The sequence below is a fragment of the Camellia sinensis genome, chromosome 2 (assembly GCF_055761805.1).
Source record: "Camellia sinensis isolate YWXY chromosome 2, ASM5576180v1, whole genome shotgun sequence".
Classification (NCBI taxonomy): Eukaryota; Viridiplantae; Streptophyta; class Magnoliopsida; order Ericales; family Theaceae; genus Camellia; species Camellia sinensis.
In genome coordinates this window covers 83309908-83316470 of record NC_138962.1, presented here as the reverse complement: position 1 = coordinate 83316470, position 6563 = coordinate 83309908, and positions in this window count along the sequence as shown.

Genomic DNA, 6563 nt, shown 5'->3' with positions numbered 1-6563 from the left:
ACATAAAACAGAGTTACATCATGGTATAACAAGACCAAAAATGCACTGATATGATGACCCAAAGGCCTAAGCATTAATAGCATGCACAATCATCCATTCATGAAGCATAAAACACAAACTCTTCAAGGCATCTAAAGCATGTCAAATGCAGGTGTATGAGCACATTTCATGGACTGAAATAACATTCGAAATGATGGCAAAGCATGCAAACATCACATGTATGGCATGATAGGGGCCTCAAAACCCAAGGCTAGTCAAAGCATTTACGCTATAGCTATACAAAACATGAGTGATATGACCATGGAAGCCTAAAACAATCCTAGAACAGCCCAAAATAAGAATAAAATCATGCTGGAGCAAAACCAAAATATGCTGGAATGATGAGTCAAATCAACATGCACATAAGGTTAGTAAGGAAGATTTGTTCTATAAGTATATGGAGTATGCAAAATATGACCAAACCAACTATGGACAGAGTTAAGGCAGGTCCTAAAAGTCACAAAAAAGGGGCCTGAACCAAGCCTCAAAAGTATAGGGATACATGCTCCTTTGATAGGCCAAAAACTCAAGCAAACAAAAACAAAAAGAGAGGGGGTCACCCCCTCTGAGTTGAGGCCTCAAAATCACATTGCCTACCACGGAAAATCCACTAGATTTCAATGGCTAAAAGGCCAAACCAAGACTACCTCGAAGGCCTTAAGGCATGGCTCAAAACAAGGCCAAACAAGGCATACAAGATGGTAGAACACCCTTAACACCAAAAAGACCTTAAACAACCACCAAAAGCACTTAAATACAGAACTTTTTTCAGTTGAAAGCAAGGCCTAAAACAACATGAAAAGATGGCCAAAATGAGATACAAAAAATGCTAAAAAGGGGAAAATGCTCACCCTTGAAGTCCAACTTCGAAACCAGCAACCTCAGGGGTTAAAAACTCATTTTCAGAGCTCAAGTAACATTCCCAAGAACCTCAGTCCAAAGGTGGTGGTGTGTCTCTATGTGTTGTAGTGCAAAAGTGCAAGAAAAATGGACTTTAAGGCATAAAACCAACAACAATACAGAGAGAGAGTAAGAAATATATATAGAGAGAGATCTTTCTTCTCTAAAATGGCTTAACCTCTGCTAAGGAGAGAGGGCCTCTCCTTATATAGAAGAAAAACAATGCAAAGCTTGTTAAACAAGCTTGGAAAGGGGCTCATTCCTCCATACACGTGTATGGAGGGGAAACGAGTGAAAACCAGCTGGCTCAAAAGATCTGGCGTGAAACCTGCTGAGACAAGGGGTCTGCCGGCCATCAGTGGTGGCCGGCAGTGGCTCATTGATGGCTGGCAGACTCTATCAATGGCCGGTAGGGCCAAAAGGTGGTCGACAGTGCACCAAGAGAAATATTCTAAAATGACCAAGTCATGGTCCAAGAATGGGGTAGAAAGGATACAGGGTTTGGAAAGCTCAAACCTGTGACGTTCCACCGCGAAAGTTGAATACCCGACGAGCAATCAAACTTGTGGCTGGATGTACTTGCAAGCACAACCGAGTCTTGAGGACGGTCAAAAATGGGGTGTCTACAGGACCGTATAAAGTAACTGCCTTGCAGGCAAAGGGGCATACCACCTGGAGGACTTGGATGGTAAAGCTATCCCTAGACCGTGGAATACAGCTAACCTTAAGATTTTTTACTTTTGAAATGTAATCGTTTTTTTTCCTTAGCCTTTTGAACCTTTAGCCTTTTGGCATTTGATGTAAATTGCCAACATATAATGAAAAATAGCCCTACTTTTTTCTTATATTATGTGTTCATGTACAATAACATCACAAGGACATTGGGCCACTATGGATGCCAGGGGCAAGGAGACCAGCCTGTACTGGGCCGAGCTGATTTTTCCTCGCCGGTCTAGAGACAGGCCGTGCGAACAGTTGGTGTTTTGCCCAACTTATAAGGGCCGAGCTGATTTTAGCTTGCCGAAAATGAACCGTTGGTGTTTTGCCCAACTTGTAAAGGCCGAGCTGATTTTTGCTCGCCCAAAATGAAATGTTAGTGTTTTATCTAACTTATAAGGGCCGAGCTGATTTTTGCTAGCCTAAAACAAAATGTTGGCATTTTTCCCAACTTATAAAACCCGAGCTGATTTTGCTCGGCCAAGTGAAATGTTTGTGTTTTGTCAAACTTGCTGAGGGCCGAGCTGACTTTGCCCGCTCGACGAAAACGATGGCGTTCTGTGCAACTAGTGTAAGGGCTGAGCTGACTCTGTTTGCCCACACCACCAAACTTTGTAACCAAGCTAATTTTAGTTGTTCGAGCTGGCAGTTATATTTGATAAACATTTCAAATCGAAGAAAATTTGCACGTTATAACCGAGATGATAACTACCGCACAAGAAATAGATACAAGGCGGGCAAAAAGTTGGAGTTTTCATTAATTGAGCAAGTCGGACTACAAAAGTGGAGCCAAGCCCGGTTACATAAAAAATAAATAAAAGAAAAAAGGGTCAAAGACCAATCTAGATCTATGTCAACGGTTTGCTCGGCCAATCCCTTCTCAGCCTCATCTGCCGTAGCGTCCACCACCACGACAACCTCCTGCTCGGTCTCTTGATCTTTGGCCCTCTCAGAAGCTTCGGAAGGAATTTTCTCGGCAGGTTACGCAACGGTAGCTTTCTCTTCAATTGCTTGCTTAGCCTCTTCGATGAGCCTCTTCTGTACCGCGCTAGCATAAGCTTGCATATGGGCCGAGATGAAGGCAGCAGGAGGGTTTTGAAACACCTCAGTATCCGGGCCAAGGCCAAGTTTTTCCACGGCGACTTTCCAACCGCACTGGCAAAAGATGTCCTTGGTCCCCTGAACCTGCCGTTCATAAGTCCGCTCACCCTCCCCGTAACCACGATCTTCAGCGTCCTCGACCTTCTTATCCACCTCGGCCTTGTGGGCGTCGTGGAGTTTGCGCAGCTCAGAGATGTAGCAAGCCTTGGTCATCTGAAAGGCCCTCTGCTTCTCCTCATCAGCCCGGGCCAACCGTTCTGATAGTTGGTCGCGCTTAACCAACAGAGCTTCCTGCGCGGCCTTCACTTTTTCTAGCTCGACCGTCTTGGCCTTGTTGTCGGTAATGGCCTCCCGCAGACTCTTTCTCACGGCTATCATTCGCTCATGGGCGAGATAGTTGTTTTGTGTGGCCTGCAAACACATGAAGGTTGTCATAATGGAAAAACCGAGCAACAACTTCATAAACTAAGGAGATTGCCAGCTTACCAACACTATTGACTTTGCGGCCGAACGGAGCACCTTCAGGTCGGAAAGCTCTTCGTGCTTCTTCATGTCGGCAGGAAGGAGCAGCCCCTTGGTAATGTTGAAACCGAGAGAGCAATCCTTGTCCGCGTAGACTGAGTCCGCAGTGGAGACAGCCCGGCCTTTATAAGATAACTCGGGCGACCAGACCGGGGGGGCACTGGATCGTGTGGATGGCCCGCTGATCAGTTGCTCGGTCTGGTCCCCCAAGTCAGTTGACACATGCTTAGTCAAATCCTCGTTGACCAGATGTTGTTCGGTTTGATTTTTTCTCAGTCTCTTCTTCGACCGACCCGCTGCTTGTTCGCGGGCCAGAGCTAACACAGCCCTCTCCCCTTGCGCGGCCGGCGTGGAAGAAGTCCCCCCAGCTGCCTCCGGTGGCTGGGAGTCGCTCGCCTCGTCGGTGATCATCGACTTGATAGCTCGGATCTTTGCCATTTCTTGCTCGACCGTCAAAGGGACCAATTTGATCGATGGAAGGCTTGGGTCTAGTTTTGGAGAGTGCGTACGCAGAAAGTCAGCTACCCTGCTCTTGCGCGGCGCCGTGTAGTGGTAGCTCGGTTCGAAGCCGAGCAGCTTTGATGATTCTCGCTCCTCAGCCGGATGACGCAACAAAACCCTTATAGTCTCCTAGTTAGCGCAGGAGTAATCCTCTGCCAAGAGCTTATAATCTGCAAAAAGAAGACAAGTATTAGGTCGGCAACAAGAAGACCAATGCAAAAAGAAAATAATACGGTTCACCGAGATACTCACCAGCACTCCTAAAATCTTTCCTAATGTACCAGCTCGGTATGGGCGCCTCGGTATCCTCGTAACGACCGGACACCCACAGGAAGTCGTCGTCGTTGGTTTCTTTGTCCGGATTACCTTCGACGAGTTTTGCTCGGCCTTTCCTAACCTTCAGATACCAGCAAAACCCACATTTATTTTTGCTAAGACTATATTGGTGAAATATCTCGGCGAGGCCGAGATTCAGGCTGAGTATTCTATTTAACTCGGCCACACCATTTATTATCTTGTACGTATTGTTGGAGACTTGGGTCGGGCACAAGCTAGTCTGCCTTAAAAACTCGCAGATAAACGGTTGAACCGAGAAACGCAGGCCTCCTTCTACAATGGACACCACCGTGAAGGGGCATTTGTCCAGCTCACCCCAGGGAGTGTCTCCTTTCCTGGCGAGCTCCAGGTGGACATCATCTGGAACATTGTACTCTCCACGGAACTAGGCAAGGGCCCCGGGAGAACTCACCATGAACCAGCACTTCCCCATCTATCCCGGTTCTATTAATGAGGTGACTTAGGTCGTATCTCGGTGAAAATTTGGTCAGTGTTTGCTTAGACGTTGAGCTTCAACGGTGATAACGCCGAACGGGCTTGGTCGGTCCTAGTTTGTTCTGCATTATTAACAAATAAGTCCAAGGATTAGCACGGCATACATTGCACGGCTCCAACAGGGAAGTGTCTAGCTCAGTTTAGAATCCTGGGGTGTTTGATCGGTTTACTTCTCCTATCTCGGCTTCACTATCTGGCCGACCTAGCCTTTTTAGATCGGTTCTGGCCCCTAGTTGCAGCTCGGTCTCATTCTCAAAACAAGACCACAAACAGGTTTTTGCTCGGCTAACTCCTATTTATAGATCAAAAGGTTCAGTTTTGCTCGGTCTCGCTCGGGTTTCAGGCTGTTTATCTTAAATTTGAAATTTATGCATTGAAACTTGGGAAAACAAGGGGCATGGAAGCCCCATCTACTTCTCCAATTCCAGTTTTCCCTAGGGTGTACCAGTGTTACCCTAAAGTGGGCGCACTGGTAAGGTTCTAACAATCCAGTCAAAAGCTTGGAAAACAAACACGAAGAACACTAACATCAAAATATGAGGGAAGAGTAGAGAGACTTACCGATATCGGGTGCCAAAAAGAGATGAGTCAACCACGAGCTTGGTTGCTGCTCCTAGAGGAACAGAAATGGACGAAAATGAGGCGAGGAGCGGTAAGGGCAGTAATGGCAGAAGCTTGGAGGCTAAGGTTGGCTTGAGAGAAAAGATAAATAGTAAGGGGCATATGTGACCCCTCGTGTGCTTATATGAAGGAGAGGGGAAGCCAATGGGAGGCAGCTGTTTGAATTTTGCGCGTGAGGGAGACAGCCCTGGGGCTGCATAGGTCCAATGATGTGAAGCCACGTGGCATCGAATAGATGGCTCTATCAATACGGCTGTACGATTGATGACAAGATTACTGGCGCAATTCAGAAGACCAACCAAATGAGATAGCTCGGTAGTGGTGGTAATCCTAATCACGCTCAGCTCGGATGGGATTAAGGGGCAATTGAGAGGGAAATTTGCGCCGGACAAGTACGGCCGAACTACAATAACGCGAGTTATGACGGACCTCGCAAGAGCCGTTTGCTCGGTGTAAAGCAGTTCCCCGTCCCATCACGCCGGGTCGAGCTACATTTGTCAAATTTGGTACATAGAATGATGCGTAAGCCAGACCGGGCTGGAATCTGACTAGGCGTTCGGTTGGATCCGCCATGGTGCGTCTGGACCAAGCAAAGCATGGCCCGGAATGAATCCAAACCGGGATGAAGGCCGGCGCACCTCACAGCCAGTCAGTCCGGAAGGATCGACTTCTTATAGCTCGGCCTTATTGATTATGGTTGTGTTTCCTCCCAAGGGATAGGTCGGTCGTGACAGCCCGGTGGAGTATGCCACCTGGACCAATGGTGTGACGGAGGGGGAATCCGCTCCTGGCACGCGTCAATACCGTTTGGCAGTTCCACACATACTGTTTGGAGGTTTTGGCCTTTACACGCGTAAGGTAGTGAGGGATAAGCACTGTCACCTGTCCAGGGAAGGACAATAGAGGTAGTGCGCGCACAATCCCTGAGGCTGCATGGCCAGCCTAGAAAAATGAGAAGTGGGGAACGTTGGAGATAAGCAATTCATGCAATTTGAACAATTCTCTCTCTCTCTAGAAAGTGCTCTCTTCTTCTTCGAGTAGTCTGACTTGATCGTCGGAGGGTCTATCTGGCAGCACACCCCCGGGCAGCTCACCATTTCTTTGTCTCCAGGTCAGGCGTAGTTACGTAAAGCTTGAGTTCAAGGAGTACGGAAAGCTAAGGATATTTCGCCCCCGTACATTAACTATATAAATAAACAAAAAAGCGACATATTGTAATTTACTTTGAAATGTAAGTGGTTGACTATCACAATTGATAATAAAGAAATTTAAGTGAGATTGTGATGAAAGTACTAGGGTGCTAAATACAGTTAACCCTATCAACTATTTAT